General features: G+C 46.3%; 1 protein-coding gene across 1 annotated transcript in view; it reads right to left on the bottom strand.

The window, feature by feature from the left end:
• Positions 1 to 7,861, bottom strand: part of zgc:172282 (leucine-rich repeat and fibronectin type III domain-containing protein 1-like protein) — a 50,604-nt gene extending 42,743 nt beyond the window's left edge. Inside the window, exon 1 of the mRNA XM_062473630.1 lies at positions 6,797 to 7,861. The gene's annotated coding sequence lies outside the window, so the exon portion shown is untranslated. The remainder of the gene's footprint in view (positions 1 to 6,796) is intronic.
• Between the last annotated feature and the right edge of the window lie 2,597 nt (positions 7,862 to 10,458).

Raw genomic sequence — 10,458 nt, forward strand, 5'->3', positions numbered from 1 at the left:
CCCACAGGCCTGTTTCCTAGCTGTCCGGACACGCTGGCCTTAGCCACACCAATGCTATTGCAAGTCTATAGACCCAGCCTTGCTCCTCTGGCATATGGGCTGGAGAACTGGTTCATATCAGCCACTTTGTGTGTGAGTGTGTGTGGGTGAGAGAATATGTGTGTGTGAGTGTGTGTGTGTGTGAGAGTGTGTGTGAGAGTGTGTGCTAGGTAGGGTGCATGGTACAGTGGGTCCACAGTATGGGATGTATCACAGTTTTTGGGCCACGGAAACTTTACAGTTTCACTTTCTTTATCTGTAAGATTTTTTTTTTTTTTACTGAACCTAAAACGATGAACTATGAATACTCCCTCTGCTTTCATTATTTCTTTATGTTTTTCTGAATCTGTCGCAAATTGTTGTTGGAAGAGATTGTTGTGTGTTTTCGCTAACAAGTGGACCATGCTCCATCTCCACCTGCAAGGGACACGGCTGGGTGACAGCAATGTTAATGAGACATCCTGTTAGGAGTGTCTCCGCTCCAGTGGCCCACAGTGGCTAAGCAAAGTTTGGAGACTTTCTTTGGTTTGTTTGGTCCGGTAATCTTGTCATCGGCATTGTCTTGAACGCTGAATCCAAACTGTGACACAGCGACATTTGCAAGACCTCTTCAAATTTGCTTCTCTCTGTCTCGCGGGCGCTCGCCATTGTCACATTGGAGCTGAGAGAATATTTCTTGTTTTTAGTTTCCCCTCTCTTCTCCAGCTCATATTTGCATACAGAGAGCCACAGGGACATTCTGTTGGGCTCCAGAGATGTTCTGTGAATCTGAATGTACAATGTGTGTGTAGTCACACTGCAATAAGCAAGTTTAGGGAATTATAGGGAAAGGACATAACACGATGGTTCATGTGTGCATTTTGAACTGTAAGGGGCGTGCTGAATGGTCCCAGAACATCCCATGTAAGTGTGTGTGTAGTGTGTGTGTGGTGTGTGTGTGTAAGAAAGGGAGTCAGTGAGAGAGGATGCAGGTTTGCTGAGTCACCATGGAGACCGATGCTTGTGTAGGGGAGGGAGTCAGGCGAACAGACCGGTTACCTTCACGCTACATTTCGCCCATGACAACGCAGGACAGGACACCACATACACGGCTGTCAGGCTATTATGGGATGTCCAACTATTAGGAAAGGATCAGTGAACTTTAAGTGTTCTGCTTTTGTGCTGGATTTAAAGACACTTAGGCTGTCAGACAGACAGAGTAAACGTCTATTTATCCCACAGTATGACACACACACGTGCAATGAGTGTCAACAGTGAAAACACACACACATGCATGCACAATTGTCCACCGAAGAAATGAGATATCTGCATTTTCCTATCCATGCTGTCCTTCCTCCAAGGGCAGCCAGGAGCTGTGGGCAAATCAGCGGCGACCGGGGACCAGTGCCAAGCTGCTCGTGCCCGTGTTTTGGTCAGGGACAGGGCAGGAGATCAATCTGTTCTGTTCGGCATGTTTTTGTATTTGGGTTCTTTGTGGAGGAAACCCATATGAGCACGGGGAGAACATGAAGCTTCACACAGAAATGTCAAGAAGATAGCCCACCTGAGCACCGACGGGCCGGGGGAGGACATGCCCCCCGAGCCCCATGCAGGAATCTAACTCACAACTTTCCTGCTCTGATTTGGCAGTGTTGCGCCATGCCACCGTGCCTCTACAGACAGACAGACGGTCAGACAGACAGACGGTCAGACAGACAGACGGTCAGACAGACAATCAGACAGGCAGTTAGACAGACAGACAGTTGGACTAGACAGTACAACAACAGTAGACCTTTCAGACAGAAGGCCCTGCTGTGAGCAGCTGAATTATGAGTGCTAATGAGTCATGATTGTCATACTTGACCATTCTTAACCTCAGGCTTGTCCCAACACGCACTAACACAAATACACACCACACTTTATTTTACTGCTAACAAAATCCTATGGTCACACACACACACACACACGTATACACCAAAGACACATGTATACATATATATATATATATATATATATATATATATATTTATATACACACACACACACATTTAAACAAACATACCAAGTTGACCAGAAGACACAACGGAAGACATTGACCCAGACCCCGCAATTGCTGGCTGTCATTGATTTCCTTCAGAGGTGTACAAAGGTTTCAGGCCCTCTATTGATGTGCTTGCTTCTCTCTTTTCATCTCGCACTGAGATAGGGTAGAGGGGAATGGGCGAGGGAGGGGAGGGGCCGACGGGAGGTCTACAGTCCAGTATAGTGACTCTGTCACACAGAGAGCAAGGGAGGGAGGGAAGGAGAGCCACGAGAGAGGGAGGAGGAGAGGGAGAGAAGTGAGAGGACAGAGAACAATAGAGAGATAAGATGAAGCAGAACGAGATACGGTGAGGGAGGGAGGGAGGGAGGGAGGGAAAAAGAGAGCATGACGAGTAGACATAGAATGAGAGATAGACGAGAGGAAAAGGGAGAGAGGGATGGGGATCGGGTGAACACTTCCACTGAACTCTAATTAGAGCTGATAGGGATCAATTGGTAAATTACATGGCGGGTTGATTGTGGATCCAGTCCAGAGAGGGCCCGATGTGAAGCACCAGATTGGGGGAGATAAGTGTGCTTGTGTAGGAACGCTGGATGGCGTTAGTTAAGTACTGGGGAAGGAGAAAAGAGGGAAGCGAGGGAGGGGGCAAGGAACAGTGTCCATTGCAGCCAAGGACAGAACATGGTGAGTGTGGAACGCAGACAGTTTAGTTCTCTCGCTGCCCTCATGAGCCTTGTGTTTAATGATTAGGACTTTAAGCTCTCACAGCGAGGGAGAGAGCGGAAGATTTTGTGTCTGCACTCTACCCTAAGGGATTAATAAAATATCTCTCTGTTGGTCTGTCTGTATATCCATACATTAATTTATCTATCTATCTATCTATCTATCTATCTATGTATCTTGAAATCCATCAATTTTTCAATCTATGATGACGATATCTCCACCATTCACCTGACAGGTGGTATCTTAGCAAATTAGCACGAGCACATATGATCCTCCACAGGGGACAGAGGTTCAATTCCCTGCTGGGGTGTCTCTGGCACAGAGGGTCATCCCAAGGGAGGGAATGACAGCTGTTTGACAGGTTCAGCTCATTACCCTCTGATGAGACAAGCATGAGAGCTGCTAGCATATCCTGTTAGCAGGATTAACCTGAACAGATGCTTTTTTACTTTCTACATTCTACTTCTATTCTTTCCTTTCCCCCCCCTTTCGTTCTGTTTCCTATTTTATTTTATGATGTTTCCACCTCAGATTGCATTTTACGCAAGGTCTTCGAATAGATGGCAGGTGACCGTGCTCTGCAGCTGCTAGCCTACTAGATTGGTGTCTCATAGCCTACAAGCTCGGTATCTGCTAGCCTGTTAGCATAGCTTAATGTAGCGTGCTACTCACATCGAACCAGTCCTCAAATCTATACATGTAATGATGGCCTATTAAAGCCCATCTCTGTTGTCTCATTACACGCCTGCAGCATCTGCTAGCCTACAGAAGGTATCTGGTGTGACTGATGAGATGCCGCTAGCCTACAGGTCAGCGTTGGCCAGCTGCAGAAGCTTTTTAGCAAGGCATTACTCGTCAGAGGCTACCGCTAGCCCCGCTACCTCTGGCACGGTGCGCTAGCTCTCTGGTGTGATGGATAAGCTCCTGAGTGGTTTAGACTGCTAATGACTACAAGCCCGAAGGAGGACCATAGAGGGACTTGTTGGCTTCAGAACAGCTGATCTGGCACATAGGGTAGGTACACCTGCAGCCTCTCCACATCCGCTGACTGGCAGACTATGTGCTGGCTCTGGTGTAACTGTATCCGTTGACTATTGATATCACTCAGAGTTTAATAATGTTATAATGAAGTGAAATTGTAAACATGGTTGTCTAAAAGGTTAATGGACAAATGGGCCCTGTAGGAGGTGTACATAGACAGTTTTGTTGGTTTGGTTTACAGACCGATTTGTGTGAATGGTAGGACATGTCAAGGATGGCATGACCGTTTGTGGTGAACGGTTCATGTACACAGGTTGACCAGTGTGCTGCCTGGTTACTGTGCTGCCTGGTCATTGTGTACGGTTCACTGTGTGGCCTGTAAAAGCTCTGCTCCCGTCCATTAAATAGTGTTTCAAGTCTTAACGAGGCCCTGTAGCAAATGATCTCTAATGAGTTGGGTTCTGCTCTCCCTGTATCTTAGAGTCCCTGTCAAACATGACATCAAATATGTATGCAACGCTCTAATGTAGGTCTCCAAGCACCAAGAAGGAAAATAATACTCTATAAACCTCGTTAGCCAACAGCAGCATCTAGATAACTGCATTACAGCCTGAGAGTAAGACATCCATATTTATGCATGAAATAACCTATTTGGCACAAAAAGGCATATTTCTCAAAACAGGTCTGAATATGAAGTCTGTGGAGAGCATATACTATATTTCCAAAACAGAGTTGACCCCTGTGTTCATTAACAGGGAAAGCAGATCCACAGTGTGCATTCAGACCAACACGCAGAATAAAAGGGGGAGATGGAGAACCGAGAAGACAAGTGGAAGTTGAGAGATATTTGAGGGAGAAAAATGGGGTTGGTTGGGGTGGGGGGGTGGGAGATGGATAGACTGAGAGAAAGCGAACATAATGTAGAGAGCAGACCATCCATCCATCATCTGGAGAGAGCGAACGCCAGACACTGTTAATAGATCTCAGAGGATAGCTCAGGAGTGCATACACTCTTTGTCAATTTGAGGACTGTGTGTCTCTGGGTTCACATGTCAGGTCTGATTTGTCACCCTGAGCTAGCAACAGAATGACAGAGCTGGGGTGATGGTTGTTTGAGGGCACACACACACACAAACAAATACATCCACATCCACAAAGTAATCTGAGTGATAGTTATCTAAGAGTATCGACCAATCGCTTCTGTAGACATAAGCACATAACCATCGCTTCTCTTGTACACACACACACTCACACACAACCAGTACACACCCAGATAGAATAGACCAGACCAAACATGCTTTAGTATGTTATTAAAGCTATAGGCTGAGAGTAGTTAAAGACTGAGGTCTGTGGCTAGGTGACCATAGGATGCTGAGGCTGGGGGCTAGGGCTGGGGACAAAGGTTAAGACTTTGGTTGGGGTTGGGGATAGGGCTGGGTGCAAGGGCTAGGGCTATGGCTGGGGGCCGTGGTTGAGGGCAGTGGCTGGGGCTGGGGCTGTTTATTGTTACAGATTTTGGGGGCAGGCACTAATGGTCACAGGCTGTGGTCTGGGGCCCGGATGTTGAGGCTGGGACGGCTACCTGTGATGGGGAATAAGACATTCAAGCACTCTGCAGTGTGACATTCAGTCTGCATCTCTGTGGAGTACTGCCCCAATACTGAGACTTAGCCAGGCACCTCAGACACACACACACGCACCCACACACACTCACCCACACAAATAACACACACACACTAGCAAGCTAGAGAGATAGAGAGACTGACCAAGGATGAGATAGACCAGAAAGCAATCAGTGCCCAAAAACAGATAAGGAAGAGAGAGGGGGGGGGGGGATAGATGAATAAGTAAGGTAGAGAGAGACCACAGAGGCAAATACCGGTTGAAAAAACAGGTATTTGGAGACCAAGTGACCATAAAGACTGATAGAGACCAACACAAACCACTCTACAGACCTTCAGTTAGGATGAACAGAGAAATGATTCCAACATTATGAAATCATATAAGAAGCAAGTTATCATTCGTCTTGTATTACCAGAGAATCACATCTGGAGAATCTACAGAAATCACGACGTATGAAACTGGATAAATTCAAACAATGCTGTAAAGATAATGACCCTTTACATATCAATACAGTCCAAAGCCGTTTTGTGTACCCTTATGCAGCAACGTTGTGAGGACATCTCACATCTACAGACAACAGTTTTACCTAAGGGGGCATATCACGCACACTGCCACGCATCCCAGCCCCTCCCTTTCGCTCTGCGAGTTGGTCCAAGCCCGGCTAGGCTGTCAGAGAGAAGCCCAGCAGCACTCATACTTCCGTCCCAAAGTCAGGAGGTACAGCAATGTGAGTCGGAATCGATTTCACGGCCTCGGCCTCGTCTCTCGTTCTTTATCCGAGCCATCAACAAACAATCCATTTATTCTGACAAGACAAGAATGTCCACAGATGAGAGCGCCCTGCGCGGCTTCTCCGCTTTGCTAGGCTCTCTCACCGGGAAACCGTGTTCACATTACAGCGGAGGAAAGCGATATGCCCGGGTCCTAGTGTCAAAAATAAAAAAACGCAATTAGAGGTTCTCAGTTTAGATCAAAGAGCCATAAATAGACCTATGGATTTCGGACAACACTGATTAATAGTTCACGTGCCGGGTAGCCGATTATGCGCTCGGAGTGTCAATCTAGTACAAATCATTTAATAAACACTTTAAAGTATTAAATTGTAGACATTGTATAGACACTATAGCACGGTTGCTGAAAGGCGGTCTTATTTATTTTTTGCAAATGTGCGAATCTACCTTATCATGGTGCACTGCAATACCCACCAACCATTACGCAGCATTCTGCCGTCCCCGAGTAGGGTCTGGCTTCCCCCTTTTTAGCCAGTGTGTGTGAACCTAACTGTAATGAATTGCTGTCTCTGTTGAGTGACATTAGTTGTCATTATAATCTCATACTTTGCCTAAAGTCAATAGAAAGGACACATTTGAGAAATGTTAGAATAAGATACATATAGGCTGTCGTTACCTTTATTCCGCGGTGTAGCAATTCCGCTCCGGTATCTGACGATCTGTGGTTTGTAGTGAATAGCCCATGTATGTTGAATTACCGTGGATGATAATGAATGCCCCTTTTTATCGACAGTGTTCTTGAAGACGCACCATAACCAGTCAAGATATCTGGACCTTTAGCTCAGTAGAGGCACTCTCACTGGCACCGTTTAGGACGGACAATCATTTAGTTCCCACAGATACAGAAGATACCATCACATAACAACCAAGATCATTATAGTCTTATATCCATGTAGGGTTCTTCGAGAAGTAAAGGTTCCCTGACAAACTGACTATAAATGCCCTTTTCCCGCTTCCAATTACGCAGAGCTCAACTGTCATTCCAAAGCTCAGTATGTGAAAACGAATGCGCTGCTTCCAGTAAAAGCTTCTCCTGGTTTCTAAAGTAAAATATGTTGTAAAAGCTATGTAGTTGATGCGGGGAAATCCTCTTTAGGTAAAGCCTACATCCTGGAATGAGACGAATCTTCCTTGGAACTTCATTCCGCGGAGTCCGGTGCAGCAATGGCAGTGTGCGGCCGTTGGCGCTGCCCTGTTCGGATTGATGAGTTCTTTAGAATGGAGACTCGCTCCGCCTCACCGATTCATTGCGTGCCGACGTGCTCTGCCAGTTCACAGCAACTTGTCCCTCAAAGCTGGTTTTATCGCTGTCCGAGCTATGTTGACAGCACGGTGCTGCACTTATAAGATAAGCTATATACCACTCGGAAATACTGGGTAGTACTGTCAAAGCCTGCTATCGAGCACGAGGAAAGAGCCTCAGGAGACAAGCCATCGACCGCTGTCAGAGAGTCCCTTATTGACACTGAAGCTACAAGACAGTTGTTAGGCTCTTAACGAATCAGAAAAAAAGAGCAAGTCGTCGTGTTGTTCTTGTGTGATGCCTGGGTGTTATATGGCGGCTGCGTTAACCAGCGGCTCTCGGTTAGGCACGGATTACCGAGATCACTTTACAGATTCCATGAGATTATTTTGACTGTTCCCAATTAACGGATTTATTTGATGCTAGTTTGCGGATTTAGCGGGTTTTGGATGCTTCATCACATGGCACAGCAGGTTCAGTGGAAATCACATGTGCTATGAGGCCTTGACAGGAATAGTTAATTGTGTGTGTCATGGAATGCTGCATACGTTTATTTGAGTTACTTTGAAGTTCAAAGGGCTCATTGTTGCTGATTATGTTGTATGGATTCATTCTTAAAATAGATATAATTTGAATAGACAAAGAGAGAAAAGAATGACATTAAAATAAACATTATTTAAAAAACCTGAACTGTAATCTGCGTTTGTCTCAATGTCAGCAGCGCTATTCATAAAACGTATTTTTTTTAATTCAAAAACTTATTTTTGCTGTCTGTCAATTAATAAGCACCATGGAGAGCGCTGACCAGGGCGCGTCGGGATTCAGCACCGGGCTTTGCATGTTTTTTTTTCCACCCCCTCCGCTACCCAGCCAGCGGAATGAGCTTTAGCCCCGAACATCAGTCTGATCTGATCACCTCCCCTCAGGCCCCCCGCCTTTTCCCCTCTCCCTCTCCCTCTCCTTCTCCCACTCCCTCTGTCTCTCTCTCTCTCTCTCTCTCTCTCTCTCTCTCTCTCTCTCTCTCTCTCTCTCTCTCTCTCTCTCTCTCTCTCTCTCTCTCTCTCTCTCTCTCTCTCTCTCTCTCTCTCTCTCTCTCTCTCTCTCTCTCTCTCTCTCCCTATGTGACAAGCAGTTCCATCCTCTCTGATCTCATTTTAGGGTTGAATGCTCTCTGGGGCTCAGCGTCTGACAATGCCAGAACTTCCCGGGAAACAGTCTGGGGCCAGGTGCTGTAAACCCCTTATATTCACGCACTTCCCACAGAATGACAAACGGCGAGAAGTCGGAAGCTGGGTGTAATTCTGTTGACCTACATACTTCGCTGTGTGGTGGTATTTGTACAGTTCACCACAGTTAAACAAGTTGTATTACAGTAATACATACAATAGCAAGCATAGCAATGGAGCAATAGCAAGGACAGTGGAAAGTGTAGGTCGTATTTGACGTCAACAAAGAACTCTTAGCTATAGCGTTAACTGCGTGCTGCACCTTACGTACATGACAGGGGTGCCATAGCCTACTGTAAATGGAAGATTACGTGACTTAAAGGTCTATCGACGATCAATCAGTCAATAGCCCTATCATTCCTGTCCTGTCAGGCTTCACCTTCAGGTACTGACATTGATCCTTTGTCCACGGGCTGTCTGCACGCTGCAGCCTGTGTGGCGCGAGATGGTGATGAAAGCAGAGCGGTCACATTCCGACCACACATCAACATGACAGGCAGCTGGAGCAAAGTCCCAAACCAGAACTAGGTGGATGGAAGGAAGAACAAGAAGAGAAGAGAAGAAGGAAGAAAGGAAGAAAGAGATGAAGGAAAGGAAGAGAGGACAGAAGGAAGGAAGGAATAAAGAAAGGAAGCAAGGGAAGGGAATAGGAAGGAAGGAATTCTTAATTGTCTAGTGGAAAACCGTTGATATCAACTGACATTTTCATGTATTGTTGTCTTTAGATAGAAAAAATATGAAGAGGTAAATCAAATGTTTGCTGACTCACCTTCAGCGGCCCACGTTCTCAGCCTCTGGCCACATCCATGTCGAATCATCTTAAGAACGTTTTTTTTCTTCTGTTCACCAGTATGATTCCACTCCAACCCTCCAATGCCTCGGAATAGACACGGCTGCTGTAACAATGTCCTTCAGACACACAAGGTTGGTGTTAAATGGAGCCAGGCAACCTCTGGCTATCTCACCTGGCAACTCATTCATCCCGTCCCTGGGGTGAGGGGGCGGCGGACTGACAGAGAGGGCGAGAGAGATCGAGATCCGCAAAATGATTGAGGAGATAGGCTGCAGGCAAATGTCTATCTGCTACAGGCTAGGCCCAGGACAGAAGGCTTGATTGAAGATAAGGAAGTGAGGAAAAGTCAATAAAGAGAAAAGGGAGAAGAGGGGTTGTGTTTTTTTTGTTTGTTTGTTGTGTTTTTTCTCCTTCTTCTGGTGAATTCTCGGACGTTCTGAGACACACACACACACACTCACACAAAATACACACGCGTGCACACACTAACAGATGCATACGTACACACATTGGACTCTGATGGAAAGAAGACAAACAGCCCTGTAAGAGCAGACAATGAAGCTGAAAATGGGGAGAGACTGGATGAGACAGAAGTACAGAGATAAAGACAGACCAGTGCATTACAATGTGTTTGTGTGTATGTGTGTGTGTGTGCAGTACGCCTATGTGATTGTGTGTGTATGGGTTTAGAGTCAGGTGGGTGAGCGGTTAAGGAATCGGGCTAGTAATCAGAAGGTTGCCGATTCGATTCTGGCTGTGCCACATGATGTTGTGTCCTTGGGCAAGGCACTTCACCCTACTTTCCTCAGGGAGAATGTCCCTGTACTTACTGTAAGTCGCTCTGGATAAGAGCGCCTCTCTCTGCATTCCAGTCCCTCTCCGCTCTGCAGCCCCACTGTCTACTCTCCCCACCTCACAGCACACCAGGCCGCAGGGGAGGGGAACAGGACTGTGTTTATTTTGATTCAAGCAGCAATTTTTCCAGTGGGTGTAAATTGATTTCGATTCATAAATGT

Source organism: Osmerus eperlanus, chromosome 11 (genome assembly GCF_963692335.1).
Source record: "Osmerus eperlanus chromosome 11, fOsmEpe2.1, whole genome shotgun sequence".
In the NCBI taxonomy this organism is placed as follows: Eukaryota; Metazoa; Chordata; class Actinopteri; order Osmeriformes; family Osmeridae; genus Osmerus; species Osmerus eperlanus.